The 15,995-nt window shown below is 43.8% G+C and overlaps 1 protein-coding gene across 2 annotated transcripts in view; it reads left to right on the top strand.

The window, feature by feature from the left end:
• Positions 1–648: 648 nt before the first annotated feature.
• BTBD7 (BTB domain containing 7) overlaps positions 649–15,995 on the top strand; it is an 80,264-nt gene continuing 64,917 nt past the window's right edge. The window contains exon 1 of one of the 2 annotated variants that reach the window (XM_073609593.1): positions 649–813. The gene's annotated coding sequence lies outside the window, so the exon portion shown is untranslated. The remainder of the gene's footprint in view (positions 814–15,995) is intronic. The other variant, XM_073609594.1, reaches the window with a different exon arrangement.

The following is a 15,995-nucleotide window of genomic DNA, read 5'->3' as shown; positions in this document are numbered from 1 at the left end:
TCGCTCTGAATGCGGGGATCGCACCGGATGCATTTTAGACGCAGAACGCAGGAAGAACGATTTATTTTGATGACTTCTCGCCATCGCTCGGCTTTTAGGTATTTATTAAAAAAAAACAAGAAAAAAAAAGGACGACACGCGGCATTTCATTGCATCCGAATGTTGCGCCATCGCAAGAAATGCCAAAGAAACGTAATTTGATTGCGTCTGAAATTCATGCAAACGCACAGACGGGCGAATGAGGCAATAGCTCATCATTTTTTATATTTTATTATTATATATTATTATTATTATTTTACTATTAATATATATTATTATTATTTTAGCAAATAAAAATGACTGACCAATCAAATGAAGGCTGAATGAAAAGTTTATATAAGGCTGTGCGCTGCAGTTCATTTAGACGGCTCTGTCCATCCAATGGGGGGGGCGAGCTCAGAGGAGGGGGGCGGGGCCTGTCGGGGTAGGACCCGGGAATCGAACTCAGAGAGCAGCCAGGAAAGAGGAGAGGGCGGGGCGAAGGGTGGAGAGGGCGGAGCGGAGGGTGGAGAGGGCGGAGCGGAGGGTGGAGAGGGCGGGGCCTCCCGGTATCACTCCAAAACCACGCCCCCTTCTCCCTTCTCTGGCTGAGGACGTCACAGTCAGGTCACGTGTCCCGCCGACGTCGGCTGAGGGAGGGGGAAGAGACAAGATGGCGGCGGCGGGGATGTGAGGCGGAGGGGGGAGGAGAGAGACGCCAATCACCGGGAGAATGTCCGCCGAGGAGCACCGGAGAGGGGCGGAGCCAGAACGGAGCTGCTAAACCGCCGGGAGGTGAGTGAGGAGGATGGGGGAGGGGAGACTGACACCCCAAATCCGTCACCGAACACCCCAATACACCCGACACCCCATATCCTATACTACCGACACCCCAATACACCCGACACCTCATATCCTATACTACCGACACCCCAATACACCCGACACCTCATATCCTATACTACCGACACCCCAATACACCCGACACCTCATATCCTATACTACCGACACCCCAATACACCCGACACCCCTCATATCTATGTCCCCGACACCCCAATACACCCGACACCTCATATCCTATACTACCGACACCCCAGTATACATCTCTACACCCCAAATATGTCACCACACACCCCACATTCATCACCGTACACCCCAATACACCCGACACCCCCCATTTATATCACATACACCCCCTTCTATCTCCAAACACCCCAAATAAACCTGAGATACCCCAATATGTCACCACACACCCCAAATAAATCAACACACCCCAATATACATCCTACAGTGACCCCAACACCCCATATCCATCACCAGACACCCCAATATACATCTCTACACCCCCTTCTATCTCCACACACCCCAATATAACCTTAGTCACCCCAAATCCAAACCAGACACCTCACATCTATATCGCCTACACCCCCTTCTATCTCCAGACACCCCAAATACATCTACACACCCCACACTGACCCCACATCCATCACCGTACACCCCAATACACCCGACACCTCACATCCTATACTACATACACCCCCTTCTATCACCACACACCCCAATATACCCCAGAAATCCCCCATCTATATCCTTACACCCCAATATAACCTAGTCACCCCAAATCCAAACCAGACACCCCAATAAACCTGACACCCCTATCTATATCCCCCAGAGACCTCTATATACACCCCACATCCATCATCCTACACCCCAATATACCCAAGACTTACCCGAACACCCCAATATACCTCAGAAATCCCCCATCTATATCCAGACACCCCACACCCTGTGTACACCCCGATATCCCCCGACACCCCACACCCCGATATCCCCCTCCCTCCCCCCCCTCATACACATGTTGGGCTCCTGACCATGAAGACGTTGCGTATCGCCGCCCCCCAGAATGAGGGCGATAATTCCAGGCCCCGCCCCCTCCAACACTGAACTCACCAATAGGAGACAAGTAAAGAAGAACTGGAGGCAAAACTTTTTATTTTTTCCATTATGGATGAAGCAAAGAAGGGTTATAACCCCGGGCAGATTTTATTTATTTTTGCTATTTGTGTCCCATTGGGGAGATTTCCCTTCACTTCCTGTCCCATCGCCGATCACCAGAACTAGTGACCCCACACAAACACTCCTGTGCATTGGTGTGATGAGCGGGGGTGGGGTGGGGTTGGCAGGGCGAAGGGGTCATGTGTCTGAGCAGCGGGGGGGGTCTCTGACTCGGGGGGGGGGGGGGGGGGGTGAAGGGGTCGTGTGTCTGATGGGGGGGGTGAAGGGGTCGTGTGTCTGATGGGGGGGGGGTGAAGGGGTCGTGTGTCTGATGGGTGGGGGGGGTGAAGGGGTCGTGTCTCTGGCCTGGCTGCTCTCCAGGATAGGGGACCCCCCCCCCCCCATTGGAAGATTTCCCCTCTATTACTTTTTTGGGGACAACCCAAAATTTGGAATTTCCTTTTATTTTCAGTGGTAAACATGACAAATAGAGAGAGGGGGGGGGATCTCCCCAACGGGGACACAGCAATAAAAACCTGACAGGGGGTCTAATCCCTCTCCACTCCGTCCAACACCAAATACAACATTTTTCCCTTTTAGTTCTACTTTGAAGTGTCACCTCATGGAGAATATCGGGTAGTGAAGCTTGTCACACACAATGACATGTTTGGTATCGATGGACTCGATGTAATCCTCGTCTTTTATATGTTACCAAAAAAAAACAAATTGGGTGATTTTATAAAGTTTGTGTTCCCCTGATATTCACTTCAGTGTATTTTCTGTCGTCATTTTGTTTCCTGGACTTTTGCAGTGATATCGTTCGACATAAAAAATTGGAACTACCAAAACATTTTATTCTCGAGGGCCGAGATGTGCGATCAGAGGAACCTCCAACTACGGCAAAACTACAACTCCCATCATCCCTCTGTCTCTGGGTGTCATAGTGGTGGCTGTCAGAGTCTTGCTATGCCTCGTGGGACTTGTAGTTCTGCAACAGCTGGAGGTCCAATAATTGCATATCCCTCCCCTAGGGGGTCGGCCTTCAGAATATATGTTGTGGTTTTTGGGGAGGTCCGTGTAATAATTTAAGCCCTGAAGATTACATTATTATTATTATTATTTATTTTTTTAAACGTGCAAAAAATTTTAAAAAATATGGCTCTGGCAGGGAAAGGAAGAGAGTGCACTGAATGGAAATTTTGGTGCCAAAAAAAAAAAAAATTATTATTTTTTTTTTTTTTTTTGGTGCCAAAATTTCCGTTTGGTACACTCTCTGCCTTTCCCTGCCAGAGCCATATATATATATCTATCTATATAATCTAATCTATCTATATATATCTTTTTTTTTTTTTTTTTTTTTTTTCGATTCACGATTCGAATTAAATTATTTTTTTTTTTTTTTTTTTTTTCTTTTTGGTGAACACCACGCCGGTCCTGAGGAGCTGTGGGCAGGAGTTTTTAGGCGAGGCCACAGCCTAAAAAAACCCCCGCCCACAGCTCCTCAGGACCGGCATTGTGTCAGCGGCGGTCCTGGTGGGAAAAAAAAGTCTAAAAAATCGATTTGCTGAAAATTTGAATCAATTTGACCTCTCAACTCGATTCAAGATTCCCCAGCCCTATATTAACGCATGAGTTATTTTATCCATTTCCCTCCCGGAAGGTTCCCCCCTCCCCCCCCTTGATTTAAATAGAGAAATCCCTAATATGAGAAGTGAAGAGGCTGCACACCCTCGAAAAAAGCAACATGTGTGGCTTCTTGCAAGCTCCTTTTGGGCTGGACGCCATCTTGGGGAGATGAGGATTGATCGTGGATCCTTCTGAATTATCCAATTTCTTTTAAACTTCTGCTTATAGGATTTCTGTCCAAAAATTCCATCTTTTAGCAGTATATATACCATTGCTGTGTACATAGATGTGTGTGTGGACTATGAAATGCTTTGAAATTGTGAGTCTTTGTATACCCTTTTAGCGCAAATTCCTCCCTCTGAGGAAGACCATGACTGTACGGGTCAAAACGCGTTGGGTGTCTATGTGGCTGCCATTCTGTAATGTTTTGCTCCACTGTATTACTATCGCTATTCATGATTGAAAATATCTTGTCTTGTATAGCCAGAGCTTATATTTTAACACCCCCCCCCCCCCCCCCCCCCCCCCCCCCCCAAGGGAAGACCATGACTGTATGGGTCGAAACGCGTTGGGTGTCTATGTGGCTGCCATTCTGTAATGTTTTACTCCACTGTATTACTATCGCTATTCATGATGGAAAACGTCTTGTATAACCAGAGCTTATATTTTAACACCCCCCTGAGGAAGACCATGACTGTACGGGTCGAAACGCGCTGGGTATCTATGTGGCTGGCATTCTGTAATGTTTTGTTCCACTATATGACTATCGCTGTTCATGATGGAAAATGTCTTGTAAAACCAGAGCTTATATTGTGACTCATACATGATACTGAACTTCATTTTGGTATAATAAAGAACTTTTACAAATAGTTACCCTCTTTTCAACAATTGAATTTACTTTGCTGCTAAAAAAAAACCCCTTGAGGCAAAAATCCAATACTACAAACCCCCTTCCCCCACCTTTTATGACCTGGTCTTTTTTTTACGATACGGCATTATTTTATCAGACAATTGCGCGGTTGTGCAACGCTGTACCCAAATAAAATTGATGTCTCCCCCCCCCCCCCCCACAAAGTTTTCTTTTGGTGGTATTTGATCACCTCTGCGGTTGTTATTTTTTGCGCTTTAAACAAATAACGACAATTTTGAAAAAAATAACTATTTTTTTACTTTCTGCTATAAAACATGCCCAGTAAAAATATGTAAAAAAAATCCAATTTCTTCATCAATTTATATATATATTTCTGCTACATATTTTTGGTTAAAAAAAAAAAAAATCCCAATAAGCGTCTATTGATTGGTTTGCTGCCATGGTGGATCCGATATGTCAGGACTTGTTCTCGCCGGTCGTTAGAATCTTTAATATTTGCAAACAAAAATGAAGGTTTCCTATTTAGAATAATAAGCTTTCAGGTTAGTAAAACAACGATATCAGAACCGATTCAATCATACAGTTTGTAGTGTACATAGATTTGCAAAACAATGGGATAAAGGAATAAATATTCCTGAACTTTTGTTTTATCTCCAGGTTACTGTGACATTGTGTGAATGCATCATCGCAGTGGATGTTATCTCAGCTTGGATTCATTGAATGAGTTTACCAAAAATGTAAATACTGCAGAATATACAGCCTCATGCTACATAACTAACCTCCAGTTCATGCTGAATAATCTAAATGTATTTTAACCACTTGACCACTGGGCACTTAAACCCCCTTCCTAACCAGACCAATTTTCAGCTTTTGGTGCTCTCACATTTTGAATGACAATTACTCAGTCATGCAACACTGTATCTATATGAAATTTTTGTCCTTTTTTTCACACAAATGGAGCTTTCTTTTGGTGGTATTTAATCACCGCTGGGTTCTTTATTTTTTGCGCCGTAAAAGAAAAAAGACCGAAAAATCTGTAAAAAAAATACATTTTTCTTCATTTCTGTTATAATATTTTGCAAATTAGTAATTTTTCTTCATATATTTTGGCCAAAATTTATACCGCTACATATCTTTGGTAAAAATAACCCAAATCGGTGGATATTATTTGGTCTTTGTGAAAGTTATAGAGTCCAAAAGCTATGGTGCCAATCTCTGAAAATTGATCACACCTGAAATGCTGACGGCCTATCTAATTTCTTGAGACCCTAACATGCCAGAAAAGTACAAATACCCCCCAAATGACCCCTTTTTGGAAAGAAGACATTCCAAGGTATTTAGAAAGATGCATGGTGAGTTTTTTGAAGTTGTCATTTTTTCCCACAATTCTTTGCAAAATCAAGGTTTTTTTTTTTTACTTCTTTTTTTTTCCCCACAAAATTGTCATATTAGCAGGGTATTTCTCACACACCGCATATGCATACCACAAATTACACCCCAAAACACATTCTGCTATTACTCCCGAGTACGGCGATACCACATGTGTGAGACTTTTACACAGCGTGGCCACATACAGAGGCCCAACATGCAGGGAGCACCTTCAGGCGTTCTGGAGCACCCAGGCCAATTCTGACATTTCTCTCCTACATGTAAAAATCATCATTTATTTGCTAGAAAATTACTTAGAACCCCAAAACATTATATATTTTTTTTTAGCAAAGGCCTTAGAGAATACAATGGCGGTCGTTGCAACTTTTTATCTCGCACGGTATTTGCGCAGCAATTTTTTTAACGCTTTTTTTTGGAAGAAAAACTGTTTTGTGCTTTACAAAAACCAAAACAGTAAAGTTAGCCCAATGTTTTTGCATAATGTGAAAGATGAAGTTACGCTGAGTAAATAGATACCCAACATGTCACCTTTCAAAATTGCACGCGCTTGTGGAATGGCGCCAAACTTTGCTACTCAAAAATCCCCATAGGCGACGCTTTAAAATTTTTTACTGGTTACATGTTTTGAGTTACAGAGGAGGTCTAGTGCCAAAATTATTGCTCTCGCTCTACCGATCGCAGCGATACCTCACATGGGTGGTTTGAACACCGTTTTCATATGTGGGCGGGACTTGCGTATGCGTTCACTTCTGCATGCGAGCACACAGGGACAGGGGTGCTTTAAAAATTTTTTTTTTTTTTTTCTTTATTGTTCATTTTACTTTATTTTAGTTTGATGCTTTTTTTCCAAAAAAAAAAAAAATTTGACCACTTTTATTCCTATTACAAGGAATGTAAACATCCTTGTAATAGGAATATGGCATGACAGGTCCTCTTTACAGTGAGATCTGGGGGGTCAATAAGACCTCACATCTCACCTCTAGGCTGGGAAGCCTGAAATAAAAAAAAAAAAAAAAAAAAAAAAAAACGATCCTGGCTTCGATCGTAGCTGTGAGTCGGTAGAAGCACGGGAGGGGGGGATATCCCCTCTCGCCTCCAATAACAACGATCAAGCAGTGTAACAGCCACTATGATCATTCCTATGGTGTAGGGAATCGCTGGCTGAAAAAGCTGATATCTGAATGATGCCTGTAGCTGCACCCATCATTCAGATATCCCCGCACAAAGTCAAGGACGTTGTATGACGGCCGGCGGGCGGGAAGTGGTTAAAACACTTTTTTTTTTTTTTTAACACAAAGTTGTCCATTTATACAATATTTCTACCACATAACATGTACATACCAAAAATGACATCCCAAAATAGATTCTCCTACTCCTCCTGAGTACGGCGATACCACATGTGTGAGACTTCCACAGCTTGGCCACATACAGGGGCCGAGTACAGCCGAGCATGGCTCAGCATGGCGGGGTATGGCGGGGGTATTGCAGAGTAATGCGGGGGTATTGCAGAGTAATGCGGGGGTATTGCAGAGTAATGCGGGGGTATTGCAGAGTAATGCGGGGGTATTGCAGAGTAATGCGGGGGTATTGCAGAGTAATGCGGGGGTATTGCAGAGTAATGCGGGGGCATTGCAGAGTAATGCGGGGGCATTGCAGAGTAATGCGGGGGCATTGCAGAGTAATGCGGGGGCATTGCAGAGTAATGCGGGGGCATTGCAGAGTAATGCGGGGGCATTGCAGAGTAATGCGGGGGCATTGCAGAGTATTATGGGGGCTTTGCAGAGTATTATGGGGGCTTTGCAGAGTATTGCACAGCAGAAGGGATGGCTGGATGTCTCTGTGCAGCGCTGTGGGCACTACACATCCAGCCATCCATCCATCCCCCTCTCCTCCACAGTGTACCGATCGGTACACAGGAGGGGAGGAGAGGAACCGGCGTCATCAGATGACGCCGGTCTGTTTACATGTGATCGCGCCGTCATTTCACGGTGCGATCACATGGTAAACGGCCGCGATCAGCGGCCATTTACCGAGATCCGTGATGCGCCGGGTCCTCTGGACCCGGCGGTCAAGGATGTGCTCGGGTGCGCGCCCCAGGGGGCGCGCGAGAGGGGAATTTCGGGAGGACGTCATATGACGTCCTCCCAGAGTTAAGCAACCGCCCTGCAGCCGTCATTCGGCTATGGGCCGGTTGTTAAGTGGTTAAATAGAAAAGCTAGATATAGATAGATTTTTTTTTTACTCCAAAAGCATTTTATTAAAATAAATAAATATATAAAAATACATTTGATAAAAATTTAAATCAGATTTAAATTTAAAGAATCAGATTTTAATATTTTTAACCGCTTCAGCCCCGGAAGATTTTACCCCCCCCCCCTTCCTGACCAGAGCACTTTTTGCGATTCGGCACTGCGCAGCTTTAACTGACAATTGCGCGGACAATTGTACCCAACAAAATTGATCGCCTCTGCGGTTTTTATTTTTTGCGCTTTAAACTAAAAAAATTGCGGCAATTTTGAAAAAAATACATTCTTTTCAGCCGTCTGTATCACAACGTAGGAGCTGTAGCTCCCTCTTTATTTTCATGTCATCTGATGATTCTTTTATTCGCATGATTACTTTATGTACTTTTTGTATGTTATATCATTTCTATTTTTCTATGTATCAATAAATTATCTTTTTATCTAAATACAAAATTCTTTCATCGCTACATTGCCTATTTTTTTTTCCTCAGTTTAGGCTGATACGTATTCTTCTACATATTTTTGGTAAAAAAATTGCAATAAGCGTTTATTGATTGGTTTGCGCAAATGTTATAGCGTTTAAAAAATAGGGGATAGATTTATGGCATTTTTAATAATTCTTTTTTTTTTTTATTAGTAATGGCGGCGATCAGCGATTTTTTTTTTTTTTTTTTTTTTTTTTATTTATTAATTTTTGTGACTGCGACATTATGGCGGACAGATCGGACACTTTTGACACATTTTGTCATTTATACAGCGATCAGTGCTATGGAAAATGCATTGATTCCTGTGTAAATGACACTGGCAGTGAAGGGGTTAACCACTAGGGGGCTAGGGAGGGGTTAAGCATGTCCTGGGGGCGTGTTTCTAACTGTGGGGGCGTGGCTACATGTGAAACATCACTGATCTCTGCTCCCAATCACAGGGAGCTATGATCAGTGTCCTGTCACTAGGCAGAACGGGGAGATGCTTGTTTACTATCAGCATCTCCCCGTTCGTCCTCTCCCTGAGGCTCGGTTCACACGGGGGCGACTTGTCAGGCGACCCAGCCGCCTGACAAGTCGCCTCCCGTTCTGTACAATGGAACCGTTCTAATCGTCGCTCCGACTTAGAAGAAAGGTTCCTGTACTACTTTGGGGGCGACTTGCATAGACTTCTATACAGAAGTCGTCTTGCAAGTCGCCCCGGCAGTCGCGTGCAGGTCGCCTCGGTGAGGCGACCTGCAAGTCGTGCCGCCTCTGGTGTGAACCGAGGCTTAAGCGATCGCGGACATGGAACCCACGACCCGACTCGAGGAGCTCCCGGCCGGCGCGCACGCAATGGCACGGCGGCAAATTCAAAGGGACGTACGGGTACGCCCATTTGCCCAGCCGTGCCATTCTGCCGACGTATATCGGCGTGCGCCGGTCGGGAAGTGGTTAAAAAATCTGATTTTAATTTTAAAAAATCACTTTTTAAAAAAAAAAAAAAAAAAAATTTAAATCATTGATTTTTATCCACCCTGCTCGCCACGCCTCTTACTAAACACCTCAGACTGGGGCCCACATACGTGGACGCGGTTTGGTGTCTGGAGCCTTTCTGTTCACCGGTTCAGGTGCAATTTTTTTTTTTTTTTTTTTTTTCCCTGAATTCGCTCGTTAACCGGACCCACACAGGACCTTTTTCAGAACCGCCCCGCACATGTGTGAACCGCCATCATTGAAATCTGACCACAATCACATATATGTGAACCCTGCCTAAGACTTTCTACTTTCCAAAAAGGGGTAATAGGGTGGTATTTGTACTGTCCCGGCGTTTTCAGGTCTCAAGAAACGAGATCATTCGTCAGTACATCAGGATTGATCGATTCTCAGATATTTATCCCATTTGTGGACTCTAAAACTTTCCTTCAGGCTAAATAATAATCACTGATTTGGGTTATTTTTCACCAAAGAAATGTAGCAAAAAACTATTTGGCCTAAATGTTATGAAGAAAGGTTATTTATTTGCAACATTTTATAACGGAAACAAAGAAACTTTTTTTTTTTTGTTTTTTTTTTTTGTTTTTTTCTCTTTTTAAAATGTTTGGTATTTATTTGGTTTATATAGCACAAAAAAAAAAAACCCCAATGGTGATCAAATACTACGAAAAGAAAAATTTACCTAAAAATGTCGTACAGTGTTGCGTGACGGCGCAATTGTCATTCAAAGTGTGACAGCGCTGAAAGCTGAATGTTGGCCTGGGCAGGAAGGGGGTAAAAGCGCCGGTATTGAAGGGGTTAAGACGGATGGCGTGGACGCTGAGTACACTTCGTGTTTTCCTGGAGAGCGCGCGGCGTTCCCCCGATTGATTTCACGCGTTGCTCGAGGTTCCTGTTTAAATATTGATCAGGCAGAAATGATTGATCTGCATTTATCACATTGGAGACATTGGCGGCGTTTGTAGAACGTAAACGTTTGTTTTTGGGTGTTTCCAGACATCGGCCCGGCTTGTCGGTTCTGATCTCTTAATTAAAGTGGAGTTCCACCTCCCCAAAAAAAGGAAAAATAAAAGCCAGCAGTTACACATTCCGCTCACATACCGCAGCTGCTGGCTTTTAACAATCGGACACTTACCTGTCCTGGAGTCCGGCGATGTCGGCACCACAGCTGAATTTTTCATCGGCTGGTCGGGTGCTGCCGCCGCCATTGCGGGTAAGGGTGCCCGGCTGTGTAGCCTTATGGCTTCATGCCAGGAATGCTACTGCGTATGTGCGATGCCCTGCTCCCCTCTCCTACTGGCCCGGCAACAGGGAGAGGAGGCGAAGGGAACCCCGCGGTGATGTCACGGGCCGCAGCCCGGACTCCTGGAAGTGGGAACTGGATACTTGTCAGACGGGTATCCTGTCCCCCCCCCCCCCCCCCCCCCCCCAAAGGTGCCAATTGTGGCACCAGAGGGGGAGAGGAGACAAATGAGTGGAAGTTCCACTTTTGGGTGGACCTCCGCTTTTAATATACAACAGAATATTTATTTTTTGTTGTCCTGTTTGGGGTGTAATTGGCAGAAATGAACTTCATCTTCAGCTTTCATGTCTTCAGCAGATGTACAAGAATAAGTCTTGATGGGGAAAAGACACTGAACCAGTTTCAGTAAAAATGGTTGTTTATTCCAATGAAAATCAGGTGTTTTTCAGGCCTCAGGTCCCAGATGATGTCTTATTAGACGAAACGCGCCGGAACGGGCTCTGCTTATGTACTGCGTCATATTTTATATCAAGTGCTTTTTATCTTTACAAATGTGAGTGTTCCTTTTAAACATGGTGCAATTCCAATTCAGTAAAGTATTATGTATAAAAGGAACACTCACATTTGTGAAGATAAATTTCGCTCAACATAAATAATGACGCACTGGCATCAGCACAGCCCATACTGACGCGTTTCGTCTAATAAGACATAATCTGGGACCTGAGGCCTGAAAACACCCGATTTTTCATTGGTATAAGCAACCATTTTCACTGAAATGGAATTGCGCTGTATGTGGCCTCACTGCTCTTCACACAGGAGAGATCACTCATCAGGTTCCCTGTTAATACCCCCTTGGAGGGCTCTTCATCAGAAGTAATGTGGTGAAGGACCACGGGAGTTTATACCCCTAACCGGAGGTGGTGTATGTTGATGCCGGTATCCCCCGGTGTGTTACACCACAAGCTTGATTGACTCATTAGGCGTTTGCCTATTTGGGTTCAATCCCCCTGGTAAGCCTTGTACCGATTGGTGGTGGATCGTCTATTGGCAACTTTTTCTACACAAACCTCACATTTGAAGTCACTACGATGTCACGTCGTTCATTCATTTATGGACTTTGAATCATTTCACTTTCTGGACTTTTGTTTTATTCGTTTTCTATTATATTCCCACAATTGTTTTCTATATTAGAGACCCGTCACTTTTAAAGTGGTTGTAAACCCTAGAAAAAAAAAAACCCTGGAAGACAAAGGCATAATGAGCTAGTATGCATAGCATACTAGCTCATTATGAATTACCTGAGATCGAAGCCTCCTGCAGCCGTCCTAATACACCGATCCGGCGGCCGACATCGCCCCCGGAGTTACTTCCGGGTATCGCGGGCTCCGGCGCTGTGATTGGCCGGAGCCGCGATGACATCACTCCTGCGCACGCACACGGGAGCCGCCGGTAACGGCACAGTCTAACTGAAGCAACGGAACGTACAGTATGCATGACGTCAGGCACATGCAAATACAGGGGATATCTCCTAAACCGTGCATGTTTAGAAGATATCCAGTGTAGCTACAGGAGTACAGCATCGAGTTGAAGGTCTCTTCACCATTTTTCAAACAACTTTTATGAGTTTTGTTTCACTTTTGATATGGTGTACATTCACTTTTGCATACACTTATTGTTTTGTTTTACCACCATTCGAGGCGTTCACTTATATATACTGCACACCTTTGTCTAAATATTCAGTCTTGGTTCATTCTAAGACCGTTTATTAGCTCTGCACTTTTCACTTATTGTTTTTTTACTTTGCAACGTATCCTTTATTAAACATCTACCTGCCTTTTTATTGGTGGTTTTTATGTGCGTTGTGTTCAGCTTTATACACATTGACCTATATATTCCTCTCCTCCGTATCGCCCTCTCAGCAGTTTGCTCTCTCCTCTTACAGAAGATGTGTGATTTACAGGCAGATCTAATGACCTGTAATTTTCTACACAGACATTCCTTTTCGCTGATTGTTTTTTAGTTTTCATTTTGCTTTTATGTACAAGAAAGAGGAGGATGGGGGGGGGGGGGGGGGGGGTTATTTTTATATACTGAGCAGCGTTAATAGAGAAGAAAAAATATTATATTATATAAAAAAATCATTTGCATGCAGAGGTTTAATCCGATTCCTCATCCTTTTTTTTTTTTTTTGCTAGAAAATTACTTAGAAGCCCCCAAACGTTGTTGTTGTTGTGTTTTTTTTTGTTTTTTAGCAGAGACTCTAGGGAATAAAATGGCGATTGTTGCAACTTTTTACGTCACGCTGTATTTGCGCAGCAATTTTTCAAACGCGTTTTTTTTTGAGGGTAAAATTTTTTTTTAATGAATTTTACAAAAAAAATTGATGTCCCTTCCCGCCGCCTGTAAAGACTGAACTGCCGCTTTGATTGTTCGAATCGCCGGACGAAAAAGATATCTGATGCCCGTAGCTGCGCCCATCATTCAGATTTCCCCACTCAGTCATATGACGTCCTTGGGCTGCAAGTGGTTTAAAGAGGTGTGTTTTTTTTTTTTTGGATTTATACTTGCGTAGCTGGATGCTGCATCAGTCCCCCCCCAGCACCTCCAACACTGAGAACCGAGTGATTGAACGCTGCCAATCTCTCTTTTCTCACAGCTCCCCCGAGCAGAGAGCTGGTGGCTGTCAGTCGCAGCTCTCTGCTCTGCCCCCCTCCTCGCTCACTGGAGCGCTGGGCTGGGGAGGGGTTGGGAGCGGCTGGCTGAGAGGCTGAGCCGGGTGCCGGTCCATGGATGTGGGCGGATCCCAACTCTATGGTCGTGATGATGCCCGCGCCTGGACCGGACTCTGTGACGTCAGCAGAGAGCGGGCTGAAAAAACGGGTCACAGGTGTGCAAAACGATCTGCACTCGTGTGATCTATAGAAGTACAGCCAAGCGAGTTTTCCCCGTACTTCTCCTTTGATTTCCACCACACCTTGGCAATGAGTGTACATTGTATGGCCAATAGTTTGGGCACACCTGACCATCATACCTACAATGCTACAAGATATGCAAGTTCCATATACTATTCCAGGGCTCAACAAATCCCAGGTTGCCATGGCGACCAGAAATTGCATCCTGGCGCCTGGGCTGATGTCTGAATGCTTCCATGAGCGTCTATCCGTGATGTATCCCGCTTACCCATTTGTGGGACCGACATAGCGGGTGGCCCCGGGGTGGAGGGGAGGGAGAAGAGAACGACACATGTCTCTCTCCTCCCCTTCTTGTTCCTGACCCGGAAGTGACGTGTATGACATCACTTCCGGGTCACCGGGAAAGGATGTAATGCGGTGCGATGTGCATTAGATTGAGTGGAGCACAGGGGAGATTTTGGGGGTCTCATTAAAGAGAACTGTCACCAAAAAATCATCACATAAGGGACTTTTTGTCCCCTATGTATTAAAAAAAAAATGAAATAAAAAAGTTAAAGTGGAAGTAAACCCTTTTTTTGAACTTGTACCTACAGGTAAGACTATAATGAGGCCTATAATAAGGCTTACCTGTAGGTAGAGTGAATATCTCCTTAAGTTGCACTGTTTAGGTGACGTCACCGGCACATGTACTCTGAGGGGGTGGCGTACCGTGCTGTCCCTTCAGAGCTCTGTGTCGTGGTCTGTGACTCCCACGCGGTCATTCAGACAGTCCGGGGGGGGCGTGAACCCAGGAGGAAGACTGGGTGAGGATGGAAATGTGTTCAGCGATTGACAGCGCGCCGCTGGAGGACTTTGTTCTAAGGTGTGTATTTCATAGTGTGCATAATAACACATTATACCGTTTAATTGAAAAAAGTTACACCCAAGCACATAAATCTGCCCCCGCCCCCACATATACGGATGTGTAAGTGTAAACGCACATGTTGATTACAATGCACATGTTACATATCGCCGCGTACGCCGGAATGAGAGCACTAATTCTAGAACCAGACCACATCTGTAACTCTAAACAGATGACCTATAGGGGCATTTTTATTAAAGTGTTGCCTATGGATAATATCGGGTACTGAAGTTTGTCGCCATTTCACGGGCGCATGCAAATTAAGATTTGACATGTGGGGTATCTGGAAATATTTGGAGGATGTGGGACTTTAAGGGTGCAAGATATTGAGACAATATGTAAAAAAAATATATATACAAATTTTATTAAATTAACAATGTCATATAAACAATACATACAATATAATCATAGCCATAGGTGTGTGCAAAGCATCGTAATAGTGACAATGATTTACTGTAGTCACGTTTATGTTTTCTACATGTTTCGCCATATGGCTTCTTCAGGAAAGAACGTGGCGGTTCGTTTATTTAGATATAAGAACCTATAATCCGACAACTTTAGTTGTGCAGTAAAGACAAAGAGAAATACAAATTAATACATCAAATATAAGCAGGTTATGCCTTATTATATACCTATGGCTGCACAAGGGTGTCTCTTGCCCTTCATTTAAGTGCAGCCATAGGTATATAATAAGACATAACCTGTTTATATTTGATGTATTAATTTGTATTTCTCTTTGTCTTTACTGCACAACTAAAGTTGTTGGATTATAGGTTCTTATATCTAAATGAACCACCACGTTCTTTCCTGAAGAAGCCACATGGCGAAACATGTAGAGAAGATAAACGTGACTACAGTAAATCATTGTCACTAATACGATGCTTTGCACACACATATGGCTATGATTATATTGTATGTATTGTTTATATGACATTGTTCAATAAAATGTGTATATCATTTTTTTACATATTGTCTCAATATCTTGCACCTTTAAAGTCCCACATCCTCCAAATATTTCCTCTTATCTGTACGGGATATTGGTGCCATATCTCATGTAGATGTTGATACTGGTTTCTGACCACACACTTTACCATGTGTGGTATTTATTTACTCGATGGAACCTCATCCTTTTTTATATTTTACCAACATTTTTTTTTTTTTTATTCAATCTCGTTTTTGTGCCCCTAAAATTTACTTTATACTAATTTAATTGTGCGGTAGTATCGTGTGACAAAAAATTGGAACTACCACTTTTTTACGCTCTAGGGCAGGGGTCTCAAACTAGTGGCCCTCCAGCTGTTGCGGAACTACAAGTCCCATCATGCCTCTGCCTGTGG

Source organism: Aquarana catesbeiana, linkage group LG13, assembly GCF_042186555.1.
Source record: "Aquarana catesbeiana isolate 2022-GZ linkage group LG13, ASM4218655v1, whole genome shotgun sequence".
NCBI lineage: Eukaryota > Metazoa > Chordata > Amphibia > Anura > Ranidae > Aquarana > Aquarana catesbeiana.
The sequence above is the reverse complement of the archived record's forward strand: the minus strand, read 5'-3'. Positions and strand labels throughout refer to the sequence as shown.